The sequence below is a fragment of the Podarcis liolepis genome (assembly GCF_965112155.1).
Source record: "Podarcis liolepis genome assembly, chromosome: 2".
NCBI lineage: Eukaryota > Metazoa > Chordata > Lepidosauria > Squamata > Lacertidae > Podarcis > Podarcis liolepis.
In genome coordinates, this window is record NC_139555.1 from 74,600,386 (window position 1) to 74,614,500 (window position 14,115).

Consider the following 14,115-nt stretch of genomic DNA (forward strand, 5'->3'; position numbering starts at 1 on the left):
TGGGTGGGTTGGATCTCTGACGAGGATTTTCAGGGTTATCACAAGATTATGTTTCTTAGGAGTGTGATAAAGTGATGACCAGGATTTGTAAAATTAATTCATATTTATAATGTAGAAATACTGTTAAGGTGGGTGTTGGAGTACCTGAAGACCTGGCTGAATCAAACATCTGGATTTTACTGTAGGGAACAATTGTATGGGTACTGGTAGCTTTCAAACTTTTAATAACTGTTGTCTTTACATGTGTAATTCTGTAGTGGCTGCAGAGATCTTACAATTTCAGTTCATTTAGCAGCAGTAATGAGTTATTGGCCTCTGCAGCCACAGCAGATGCTGTGATTCACCAGCAGTTTGACCTCACCACCAGAGGTGCACTCCATTGTCTCTTGTAATTTAAGGGTCCTTCATTAGTTTTGGATTAAAATATATCCTTGGATTTGAATTAGTTATATGTGGCAAGGAGCATATAGCTGACTCCAGAATGAACTATATTACATTTTTCTTCCACATTTCTTCCCAAGAAGCTCAAGGCAATGCATATACTTCTCTCCTTTCCCACATCACCTTCTGAATAACCCTTCAAGGTAGCTCAGGCTGAAAAACTGGCCCAAAGTCACCCCGTAGGTTTCATGGCTGAGTGGAGATTTAGCCTTGATCTCATTGGTTCGACTGCAGGTCTTTGACTAGTAGACCACATCATCTGTCACCACACACCTGCTACACACTTATGTACAGTGTCATGCTTGGAAGTAGATACAGGAGTATCATGGGCCTTCTGCAGTGTGTAGACATCAGGTGTGCTGAATCAACCTTCTGAAACCCGAGAGAGGCTCTTTCTGGGAGTGGCAGTAATTGTTCATAGTCTCACACACTGTAGGTGGTGGTCCATTAATTTCAGCATCCTAAGAACAGGACTGGACTTCAGGATATAACTGATTAGAGCCTTTGCTCTTGTCTGGCATCTTGTTCCATATGCATCATGTCTCTCAGTACAGCTATAGTTGCTTCTGGAATAAAACAGAACTTCTGCATGATTGTGGACTGATTTTGCACCCTCGGATCCACTCCTTCCTTGTTCTCTTGCTACAGGTCTGTTTACATGATGAAAGTTTGAGTGAGTGGTGTTCTGACACCTTGACAACACCTTCATCACTTTGTTTGTGCAGTAGATTTTGCAGTTTCCCATAACCGAAAGCAAACCCACAGCAGGTGAAAACGTGGAAGAACAGAGGTTTGCCCACAAGCTACTGGAATTTATTGCTTGTGTAACCAAACCTGAGGCAAGCCTATTGACTTGGATTAAGAACTGCAATTTAATAGTCCTGTTAACTACAGAATCTTTGGATTTTTTGTAAATGGGACCTGATGAAATCACAGGCTTGCGTTTTCTTTAGTTATCTAAATACTTTGATGCTTTGCCTGGGGAAGGTTGAGTTTGCTTTGACATAAGTAATTTTTCTTGTCTCTATTTATTATGTGCTGAAATGTCTCCTAGGGTAGTTGACATATTGTTTTAAATTGCTACAGAAGAAGATGCTGTGCTGTAGCTAGGTATGGGAAGGGTTCATTTGAGGTTTTGTTCATTGTAAACAAACTGAAGGCAGAGATGGTGGATCGCTCTTCCCCCTATATAGTTTAACTACCTTGAAATCTCAATTGAGGTTTTAAATGTGCTATAAATTATGTAACATAATCAATATAAGTATGTAGGAGCTGGAGATGCTAAAGACCTCCTGGGTCAGCTTTTTCGCCACTCTTGACGATGCAGAATTGTTACCTACTATAGATTCTTCCAGGACTTGTCCACTTCAATTGCAGTGTATCTTGCACTGATGTTCCCCCCTCCCAGCGGTCTTCAGGCGTCTGCTGTGCAAAGCAATAGATCTTGAAATACCTGAATGCTTCCTGTTGTTAAACACCTTGGTGAGATTCTTTTGGCAAGAACTTTACATTTATGGTCCCTATTACTTAGTGGCTCAACCACTACTACTTGGCAATGGAGCCAACTGTATTTTGGCCTCTGCTCCACAAAGAGTTTTCGTGAGAAGCAAACGAGGGAAATCAGTTTCCTGATCAACAAGTACATTGGAGAAGTTGGAAATGCTGTAATGAGGAACACAGGCTATGATTTCCTTATGATGATACTATCCTTAGAAAATGCTATCCTGATACATATTTGTTCGTGTTTCATATTCTCATTTAAAGTGCCATAGGACTTTGGGATACATGGGTTCAATGCTGATGATCTCCACAAATGTATTAAGTCCAAGTAAAGCATGCTTTGGCCTCTCAGGGGTAAAACCCAGAGTCAGCACTGGCGTGTTGTGCTTAATAATGCTCAGTCCTATATAAAATTTCTGTTTCCTTTGTTTCTGATTGTAAATGAGACCACCAGACTTTGGAGTCCAGGACTCAACCTTCCATGCCTTTAAGCTAAAATTTAAATTGCTGTTATAGCTTGAATTTTCCTCTGTTGGGTAGCTGAAATCGGACAGCAGCAGTTTTATCCTATGCGTACCTCTTCAGAAGTAAACCCCACTGAGTTCAGTATGAATGACTTCCAGGTAAACATGTATAAAACTGCTTTACAGAGCAATCCTAACCATGTCTGCTCAGAAACAAGTTGAATTCAGTGGGGCTTACTCCCAGATCAGTAAGGTTAGCCTTGCAGCCTTAGTTGTCTTCCTAATCACATTCCACTTTTGTCCAGTATACTTTTTAGGAAGTAAGGAGCATTAAGCATGATTCACTTTCAACATTGATATGTCTTCAAATTTGTCCCCTCTATCACTTCTAGTAATCCAAATATTTACCTGCGCGAAGCCTCATTTAATTCAGTATGACTTATTTCTGAATCACATGATTAGGATTGTGCTGTAGCGCATTGAAGTACTAAAATGAATTTTTGTTTCTTTGTTGTAGCAGACTAAAACAGCAACTGCCCGTCTAGAATTTGTGTTTTTGCAATGGGACCTTACGTTGAAGGGCAGGTTATAAATGCAGTGAATGACATGGAAAAGGAACAGTGTGAAAGACAAACATATCTTTGCCTGCTAATGGGCCACCTTGGGCCAGTAATTCCCTCTCAGCCTTACCTACCTAACAGGATTGTGGGAGTAAATGAGGAGGGGGGGGAAGCATATACACCACCACGAGCCCCTTGGAGAAAAAGGTGGGAAATAAATGCAATAAATAAAAATATATCAATAAAATGCAGTCAGGATTATTTGAAGAAAAATGTCCCAATTCTTTGCAGAGTTTTAATATCTAACCCTAACTGGGAGGGGCAGGGGACTGGAGCAGAATACAAGAACCAAATGTGGCTTCATTGTTCTGTGCTCCCATGCTGTGTTGAAAGGAATCTTCTGTTTAGGTATATATCTCAAATATTAAGAACTTAGCAGTTTGCAAAATCTGAATAGATGCTCCTATCATTTGTACCAAATTGCTCTTCAGGTGTTACCTTGCAGCTCTTGTATTTTGCTGCCGCTGCCCCCCCCCCGCGGATCTGCCCTGCCCTGGATTATTTTATCCTGAAAACCTTAAGTGAAATGCTTGTAATGCCTTAAGCAGTCCTCCCCACCATGAAATGGCTCTTGAGTTTATTCTATCAATTGTATTGCTTGTGGTGGTTAGTAGAATATTATGCCAGATTGCCCCACCTTTAAATTTCCAAAGCTATTTTCACTTCACAGCTGGTAATCCATCAAAGTCGTGGGCTTGCTTGCACGGTTGCTCCTCCCACCCTCCGCAAGGTGTTGCAGAACTGGAAGATGAATACAAGAGAAGCATCGCTGCTTATTATGAGGCATTATAAAAAATTCCAAATGCTATGAGTTATCTCACCTGAGGAAAAATCTATAAAATGGCACTGCTGAATTTTAGCAAAATTAACCAAGCATAACTATCTGGTTCTAGTCTCACAGCTAATAACATTAATTAGAGTCCTCATTCTTTGCTGTAGGGTGAGTTCTAAAAATAATTGAACACAGATTGCCTAATTCCTACTGTACCTTCTAGTTTGCGTGGGGTGTATGTTATACATTCTAAAGAATGGTGCAGCTTTTCCACAGTCTCATCGCATGGTTATGGGAATGTTCTTAAAGTGCTTCATTAAGCTATGACTTTTGTTCCAGGTCTGATTTACCTGGTGTGTTCTCATAATCATTAACGTGGATTAGCACTCCACCCTTTTTAACCACTAGAGAAGAACAGAGAGGAACCTTCCCTTTTATTAGCTAATATATGTTTCTATCATCCTGCCCTTTATGGCAAACCACTTTCAATCCTATATCGTTATCTCAGTTTTACCCACACGGCAGCCTTTTTCGAGGGCAGGTTAGACTGAGACAATTAATGGAAGGTAACTCTGGTAACTGTGATCCAAAGCCCACTTTCTTTGGAGTAAGCCCCACTGAATGCAGTCAGAAGAATCGACCCGTACAGGCATCGGCTCTCCAGGATTTCTGTTGGTGGACATTCCCAGCTGTACTTCCTGTTCCCAGGAAGTGAACCTGGGACCTTCTGCATGCTGGATAGAAGCCACACCACCGAGATACAGCCTCTCCCCACAACTTCCACATGTGGAAGTTGGTTTTGTTGTGTGAAGGGCTTTTATTTGACTCACCTCCTGTTTCTCTCTAGCTTTTCATCGCTATATTGCCTGCTGTCCTGAAGCGAAATGTGCTCTTTTGCTTACAGTGCAGCCTTATTGTGCGCTAACAAAATAAAAAAATTCCTTCCAGTAGCACCTTAGAGACCAACTAAGTTAGTTATTGGTATGAGCTTTTGTGTGCATGCACACGTCTTCAAATACACTGAAACAGAAATCACACGGTGGATAATCCTACTGGCCAGATGGCGTGGCATGTATAAGGAGAGAGCTCTTGCTGCAGGATAGAGATAATCTGTAGGTTGTCGCTTGTAAATCATCCAGTGGGAATGCCGACTCCCAGACTGACTTTTAAGCAAACGATAAAGCCTGATAGAATGAATCAATTAAGACATCGATCCATGTTGCCTGGAAATATTGAGGCACCACTTGCAGAGCCCATGACTTTGGAGCAAAAAACCTGATCCATGTGTTCCAACTGCTAGGTGAGGAAGGCCACTGGAAAGCTAAACTGTGCAAGGGCCATTCTGTGTGATAAGCTCTTTGTGGGTGCCTGTGCATCATGTATTTGGCAGTATTCATCAACCAAACTATCAAAGATGGACGGGTAAGGGCGGTTCAGGTGGTACATGAGTAATGTAAGGGTCACAACTGTGTGTGCTGCTTTAGCACTTTTCTGGGAAGGTGGAAGATCTGACTTAATTTCCCATGTGCAGGGAATCCTTTTTTCTTTTCTTTTTTAAATGTGTTGGAGCATTTCATCATGCAGCTGTCCTGCTGTATTCTGGAATAGTATAGTCCAGGGAGGACTGTATCATGTGCTATTACTGCACATTTCAATTGGTACCAGGTGTGGATTCTGTTTTCGAACACTTGGGCTTTCTAAAAGAAGCCTAGCTTAGCACTTTAGACAGCTTGAAGACAAGTTACAGTGAGAATGTTTATTTGCTGCTTCTCTCTCGATAGAAAATTCTGATGGCTTTTGTTTCACCGTGCAGTGTTTTTAAAAAGAGGTAGAAAATGAAAATGGGCCACTTGCTTCCATCTTCTGTTGGGCATTACTAAGTGGTGAATAAACTTGTCTGATTTAGCTGCCTAGGTAGTTAATGTTCTTTACTCACCTGTTGCTTACTTGGAGAAGAACTTCAGTGCACAGTCTAAGAGCTCAGTTGCTGTCAGCACATTTTGCAATGAGAAAATACAAAAGAGACCTTTCTGCAAGGTGACTTCAGTATGGATTTGCTAGGTATTAAATCAAAGTCCCTCTGCCCTGAATCATATGGGTCAGTGGGCTGCTTTAGTAAAGGCTTGCCAATTTCTATAGCCTATTCTCACAAGGCTGTGATGTAGCCAATGCTCCATCTGGCTGCCTCTGGCTTTTCCAGTCTGGTAGATAAAACACCTTATTTACATTACTGTAAAGTGGTGTAACAGAACAATTGGCAGCCCATCTTCCAAATTCTTAGAAGTATTTTTAAACACCACATTCTAGTGACAGCCTTCTCTTGGAACGGAAAGCATGTGTGGCGCTGCTCAAGATCTTTTGTTTGCTGGCTGGTGGAAAGGGGAATTTTAAAATAGAAAAGGAATTTGGTTCTTGTATTGCCTTTCTGATTTAAGATAGGAGGTTCTGTATTCTTGCAAGTGGTAAACATTACAGTGCAGGAATGGGGAACCTCAGGCTTCAAGGGCAAATGTGGCCCTCCAACCCTCACTATGTGGCCCTTGGGACTTTTCCAAGGCCATGCCCCCTTTTTCTGGCCCACAACGCTCACTGGTCTTGTTCTGCCACCTCCTCAAGTTCCTTGAACTGTGATAATGCCTCTTTCTTGCCTGAGTGGCTAATATAATGTGTGCGTGTGGAAGTAAGAGAGAGAGAGAATCTCTGATTTTTGTCTTGCTGGAATGTACCCTGCTGTGCAGAGGTGTCACATCTGTTGTTCCTACCCACTTTTTGCCCCTGGCCCTGCCTATCCCTGGCATGCAGCCCCCAGAACATGGCCCACCCACTAACATGGCCCTCAAGCTGGAAAATGGTTGCTAACCTTGCTATGTATCGTGCTAAGAAAGACATTGCTTAGTTCTTGGATGACTTCGTGGGTCAGTTGTATATTTTTTTAGGGCCCTTTAATATTTTTACATGGGCACGCTTTCTTTTTTGCCTTTCACATGTCAATACATTGCCGTTTCTAATTAAAATGCAGTTTATTTATTTACATCATTCATAACCCACTCTTCATTTTTGACACAATCCCAGAGCGAGGAGCAACATTAGAATGTAATAAAACAACAGATACAGCTGAAAGAAAAAAGCAGACAGTACGGTAGCGCACAGATGCCTCAATCTAGGCAAGGGGCATCCCTTCACGATGACAAGCAGGTCTTTGCAAAAGCACAGCAGTTGCACCTGCCAAAGAGGCAGGATTGGGCCTCAGCTTCTTGCCCTGTCTACACCCTGGTGGCAAATGTGTGTTCACCACTTTGCAGTGTCATGGGTGAAGCAGGTTGTATTCTGAGAGACTCTCTTTTCATCTCTGCATCAGGGATGGTGGCCTTCCAGATCTTCTTGGGTTCCCATCATTCCTGATCATTGGCCATGCTGGCTAGGGGTGAGCCTGAGAGTCCAGCAGCATCTGGAGAACCACTGGTCCCCCAGCTCTTCTTTTACGAACTAAAGTTTTTACTACTGTGTTTTAATGTAACCTTCCTTGGGACCTTAGGGGCCTGTGAATAAAAACAATGAAACCGAAACATGGTTAATTTCAATGGGACCTGAGCAGACACAAAGCACAGTCTGCAGATCTGGTTGGCAGATCAAATTATTATTTTGAATGTTCTTACCAGCTCCGTTCCATACCAGAAGCTCCCATTGTCCTTTCCGTCGCTTTGTGGAGAGTGCTAAAGGCTAGTGTGTTCAGAAAATGGAGAGGAGGTTTTTTTACACAAACAAAGGAGCTGCACTTGATACAGAGCTGTAATTTTGACTGAATAATTAAGGCCCTGTGAAGCTGAGCGTTTAAAGTTATCCAAGCAGAGGAAACCCCCTTGGAAACAGTGTGTTTAAGAACCTTTTAGTGTAATAAGCTGATTGTCAGGATCCATCCTTTGGGCTCTGGGGACCTGACACCTGATCCAGCCGTCTCCAGTCATTGCCTGACTCTTGGGAGGGTGAATGACAAGCAGCTATGAGATTGTTTTACAGGCTTGGAGTTCAGGGAGTAATTTATACACCGGCAGGACTCTCTGGCTCTTTGTGAAGCTGAACCACTAGGGCTAGATTTCAGACAGGAAGGACTTGTTGTCTTGCAAGTAACCCCTCCGTTTCTTATCGGGAGTCCATCGGAAAGCAGGGACAGCTGTCCTGAATTTTGATTGCCTCCGTGACCATATCAGGGACTTGTTTATGAGGTCAGTAAAATGCATCCAAGCCAAACATGACAGTTAAATCAAAGCTTAAGACCCCTGCAGGGAGTGACAACACGGCCTAGAAATGCTGACCTTTGCCATGGCGCAATGAGTCCTGGAAGCCTTTGGAGCAGGTCCTTAAGAAGTACTGTGTCCCAATTAGATGGGCCTGAAGCAAGGCCACCCTCCATCCCCCAAAGCTGAGGCAGGTGCGTAAAAGCCGTACTGAAACATGACAAAACTGCAGAAGAAGAATTGGGACTCTAGCCTGGGTTGGTGGCATAGATATTCCTCAGCTATTCCTTCTGGAGTTAAGCTAGCCAGCGGCATGCTTCATTCATTGCCTGCCTGACCTGCACTTGTGGCCTATAAATCTTTAGAGAGAAATTACTTCTAGAAGCAAGCGATTGCTCAACCCAGCTTTCTACCCCAGTTATATATCAACAGTACTCTTTTTTTCATCCCTTGGGGGCCGCTCACCTCTACACAGTTCCATCTTTATTTCAGACATTGTGATACGTTGATATATCACAATGTTTAGCTGGTGGTATTGAGGGCGCTGCTACCCACTCCTGCTCCCTTGGGCATAACAGTTATTTTAATATTCTCTCATGTAACTTTCTAGCTTGTATATGATGCTTGCCATGCAGTGGCTGGTGCCTGGCAGCCATTGTGTGTGTGTGTGTGTGTGTGTGTGTGTGTGAGAGAGAGAGAGAGAGAGAGAGAGAGAGAGAGAGAGAGAGAGAGCTCACTACTGTGGTGATGTTGTGTTGAAACTTTTAACACCATTACTGGGTACTCCTTACAAAAGCTGGTGGTATGTCGACATGGAAGCTTTCCACCAAATGATGGTATTTATTTGTTTATTTCATAACATTTATGTACCATTTGATTGTAGTAAATAACCTCAAAGCGACTTGCAGACATTCCAGATGCTAACCTCATCTTGGCCATAATGACCATGGCATGGAGTAGCCAACATACTAAGGCTGTTGCGATTAGAGACAGGTCTAGCGCAGGCCTCAGATAAGAAGAGTTTTTGGTGTGTGTGCAAAGGAAGCTGTTACAGAAGCTTAAATGTTAAGGAGCTTGCATTGTTTCATACCAACAAAGCTCTCTCTGTGTGTATCTATTTGGCTGCTTCTGCTCTTGCTTTTGGGCGGCGTCTGTAGTACAACAAAGGACAGGTGTCAATGCAGCAACTGGGGGAGATCTGGAGAGTTGGGAGTGCCATGAAATAATGCTCAGAACAAGAACACCTGAGGAGCAGCTAGCCAGGAGGTCAGGATGGCCTTACTTGGGAACCCTATAAGGCCACGAACTTCTGGGATTTGTTTTAGTCATAATACCAAATGTAGCACCTATTTCCTCAAACCCAGTGAATGGGAAACGAAAACAGCTACTTGAAGTCTCCTTAACATAAAGATTACGTCCAGAGAATGAAAGATTGATAGCCACAGGCTCAGATTTCCTGTCAGGAGGACAGAGTGACTTGACATACTCAGGAGGGCATTCATTTCAGGGTTCATGTATTATTGATCCAGCTGGTGATGGGACGACATGAGATGATGGAGGAAAAGATGCTCATACTAAAACTTGGTCCACTCTTCTCCTGGTGTGGGGTACGTGTGAAAATATGATGCGATCACAGTTGTAAACAGTGAATTGGTGTAGCAGGAGTAGACTCAGGCAAATATGTCGTAAATGTCAGGATATATTCATGCCCGGTTCAGATTATAACAGGCAGGTGTGTTGAAATACATAATGAGGAAAAAACAGTCAATGGCAGAATATGCCAAATGAAAATAATTGCGTACTCTTCCCATCTTTGATTTAAATAAAGGTTCTCATTTGGAAATTCATGTTGTTATCATTAATTTATCTATCACTTACATGCCAGAGTGACTTGTAAGCAGTTTCCAACTATGAAATCAATTATAAAATACATACATAATTAAAATACACAACAAAACAACAATCATGTCCTTCCTGAACAGGCATATGTAGTAACCGGTTGCTATAACAATGGAAACATATCAGTTAGCAACTAAATAAAGCCTTTACAGGGAATCCACCGGTGAGCATGATCCAAACTCTTGGTCATTCAGTTCATGTGCAACTGCTGAATTATATCTCCTTACAGACGGTGGACTTTTTTTTGTTTGTTTAGTGCTCTCTGCTCACCTGCAAGGAAATTAAGGTTGCAAAATCCTTTCAAGCTAAAGAACAACACCAAGGATAAGGGCAGGAAATGCCCCCTGGCACCGTAGGGGCATCAGGTTATTTCTGCTCCTGACGGAAGACTTGAATGTGATTTTTATTGTGATAAACTTTTGCAAGTCTCTTTGAGAAATACAGTGGTAGCTACGCCAGTGTCACCCAGATATGTTGAACTCCAACTTCCATCAGCCCCAGCCAGCATGGCCAATGGGCAGGGATGATGGGAGTTGCAGTCTAGCTGGAAGACATGAGCAGGATTTAAGTATTCTATGTAAGTAAGTAAGTAAGTAAAAAAAAATATATAGTCGTCTGCTTCCTGTTCTGTTTTTGATCTTCTACTCCCAGTCTTACAGATATCTATTCTGATCCACAGTAGTTCCTGGGGGGACGGGGCTTTTTAACTGCTTGCATATCTTGGGGTCTTCGAAGCAGAGTAAATAATTTTCCTTGGGCCACATCTGTGCTAAAACAGAGGGTTTTGATGTCCTGTGATATGGAATAGATATGGCCTCTGGTGGTGGCTGGAGTTGATGAACCTGAGCCGTGCTGAATGACTGCTCCTGCAGCCTTTCAAAGTTCCTCTGTATTAATAAGAGAAATTGTCATGGCTTCCTTTTGTAAAGCAACTCAAAAGGGTATCTTTGGAACGTTCACTCTCCACCTTTACAGCTGGCATTGTGTGTTAAGGTTCTCTGTTACTAAGTCTGATTAAAACTCTCCAGATTACAAAGGACGCTTGTAATGAGCATTGGCAGCACAATACTGGGAAGCTTGGATCTAGTCAGGACCAAATAATTAATCCCTGTTTAATGCTGTGCTAGATATCTTGCAGGCTGAGCAGTATCTTCCTTAGAAATAGGCATCTGATATGAGTGTACAAATCTACAGAACATACTAGAGAAGTAAGCTCCTAAGGTCACAGTTCTGGGCATTACATTTGACATTTGCCTGTAGGGCAAATATTTTAAGTTGTTGCATGTAGGTTTAGGGTTTGGGGATTGGGGGGGGGGCTGCTCCCAGAAGGAAAATTATTCCATGTTACTATCATGTTGTAGGGTCCTGTGAAAAGATAAAGTCTGTCTCCTGAAAACAAAGGGAGGAACTGCATCCTTAAAAGCAGAGGAATGGATGAGGAATTTCTTGAAAGGTGATGCTCCCAGCCTTTGCAGGAAAATGTTTCGCTTGGGTGGGGCAGCACTCCTCTTAAAACTCACCCCCCACAAGCAATATATTTACACACACAATGATGTCCCCAGGGCCATTGAATGGCTAATTCTACTCAAGCACACTAGCAGTTGCGGCTTGCTTATGTACTGTTGCTGCAGCATCGCAGAGAGAAACACAAAAGACGGAGCAGGGAAAGGATGAGGGAAACCAAGGACTCGCCAGCTGCAAAGTGCCTACTACTACAACAGTATGGGCTGTTGAGCTTGGGTTTTTTTTGGGGGGGGGGAGAGAGGGTGGAAAGAAGCAGGTTCACTCTTGGTCTGTGCATGTGTAAGAGACCAATGTCTTAGGAAAGTGGAGACTTACTGCAGGCTTCTGTGAAGCACAACTTCTCCAGCTCTATTTCCAGCAAACTGGGTCCAAGAGCATTGTACCTGAGGAATAAGAAAAGCTGTGTCAGCTGTAGAGGCTAGTGGTGCTTCAACTCTCAGCCAATATGTCTTGAGTCACACCCAAAGGGGAGAGGAGTATAGGAAGCTGCATTGCACCAGTCAGACACTTGGTCTACACCAGGGTTTCCCAAACATGGGTCTCCAGCGGTTTTTGGACTACACCTCACATCATCCCTAGCTAGCAGGGCCAGTGGTCACGGATGATGGGAATTGTAGTCCAAAAACAGCTGGAGATCCAAGTTTGGGAAACCCTGATCTACACAGACAATAGCTCTCCAGGCTTTCAGGCAGGCAGGAGTCTTTCCACAGTCCTCCTTGGAGATGCTGAGACCTTTTACATGCCAAGCATGTTCTCTTCCACTGAGCTATGGCCCTTCTCAAACAGCATTGTGGGCTGTGACTGTGAGAGAGAGCCAGAAGAAGCTGTGTATGATAAAGTAAACCAGTGTGTGTTCACTTATGCACACAGCCAGAAGGGGGAAGTCCAGCTGTTAGGAGCAAGCAGTGACAATGCCTTTTAAGGTATTGTCACACACAGGCTTACATAGTTTTCCCTTTGCATCAGGCTGTATGAGTAATGAAAAATCTGCATTGGTAAAAGTATATATTTGATTACTTTGCTGCTTTGTGTGGTGAAATGCTTGTTTTGGAGTGTTTTGCATGGCCAATAAGATCAGCAAGGGTACATAGAAGGAGATAATCATGTAGGGATTTAGCATGAGCTAGCAAGGGTAGCCAATGTGGTGCCCTCCAAATGTTAGGAGACAACCCCTATATTCCCTGCCCAATAGCCATGCTGGCTGGGGCTGATGGGATTTGAAGTTCAGCAGCATTTGGAGGGCACCATGTTGGCTTTCCCTGAGTTAGTTTCATAAGTTAAAATGAATACTAGCATATTGCATTAGTATTTAGGAGGCAATTGAGAGCCACCTTTAGATCCTGGTGCAATAGACTTCTCAGGAGGTGCCTCATCCAAAGGCACTCCTCTGCAATCTGTACCATTTGTAGCCCCAGGAAGATTCTAAGATTAGCGCTGTAGATCAGTGCTGTACGTTTATCTATCTTGTATTGGCTAAACATCACACAATTTAATCTGTATCAAAGGTTTGCAGCCTTCTTTCCCAGCTGCTGCCATAACTGGAAGATTCAGCCAGGACAGGCTGTGACTGGCGAGATCAGAGTGAACAAGTACCATCAGTGAGACATCATTTCCCAAGACTTGCCTGGGCAGAGCCTGCAAACTGCCATTACTTTGGTTTTGTTTGGATTTTGCGTCAGTTGCCAATACATCCAGGTACCATATAATCATGGAAGACTGCAAGATCAGCATCAACTTCTCCAAAGTGGTCCCACAAAAAGTTGCCTATGTTGTATTTGACTCCTGAAAAATCTAATTAAGAGGTAGGGAACCTTTTTGGCTTCAAGAGTCAGATAACCACAGCCAATGTAGAATTTAACCCTGCCCTCCTGTCCATCAGCTGACGGACAGGTGGGCATGGTTTAGAGAAAATGGCCTTGCAGGCCAGATTGGATTCCTGTGGGCCGGAGGTTCCCCAGCTCTAATCTAATAGGATCAACAGGTTTCAGTTCCACCATGCTGATCTTGAAGCATAGGTGAATCATGGTAGCAAATGCAGTAGCCTGGTGCAGAAATACACCTTGCTTTTCAAATCACGACAACTTCAAGAAAGCACATGCTAATGAAATTCTCTCTTAACCAGGGTTTGCCAACCTGATTCAAATGCCAGTTATGATGCAAATGTGGTAGGCTTTAGGCCAATTTGGTGCAGATGTAGCACTAAACCACAGTTAAGTTTGATTAGGGAAGGGAATGGAGGGGCAATGCATGCTGGAGAGGAGTAGAGGGAGGGTGCATTCCTGAAGCCAGCTGCTGATTTGTACACCCTGGTTAGCAGAGAACCAGCATTGTGGGTCCAGTACACAAGTTGTGGTAAACCAAAGTATAACTTACTGGCACACCGTTGGTGCCTAAAGAAGTTCTCACGCCCACTGTGCTTCCTCCTTTTTTAACTGTGCAAAACTGCAGCTAAGTCAAACTGGGGTTCATGCTTGAGGTCTCTTCTCCTTAGTCATGGCCAAATCTTGTGGTTAAGGAGGAGAGACCTGTGCAACCCTTGGCTTGGAGGACACACAAGTCAGACCTTGGCTTAGTAGCTGCGCAACTCTGAGCTAAAAATTCTGGGAAGGAGTGAAGTGAGCATGCTTGCATGTTTGGGAGCCTCCATGCTAAGTAGTAGT

General features: G+C 43.3%; 1 protein-coding gene and 1 long non-coding RNA gene across 5 annotated transcripts in view; one reads left to right on the forward strand and one right to left on the reverse strand.

The window, feature by feature from the left end:
* Positions 1 to 14,115, forward strand: part of TWF2 (twinfilin actin binding protein 2) — a 63,828-nt gene that overhangs the window by 1,872 nt on the left and 47,841 nt on the right. The window lies entirely within an intron of this gene.
* On the reverse strand, positions 9,875 to 13,817 carry LOC310700069. Its single transcript, XR_014522395.1, has 2 exons — positions 11,771 to 13,817; positions 9,875 to 10,201 (listed from the first exon to the last, which is right to left on the reverse strand). It is a non-coding gene; the product is annotated as an uncharacterized lncRNA (long non-coding RNA).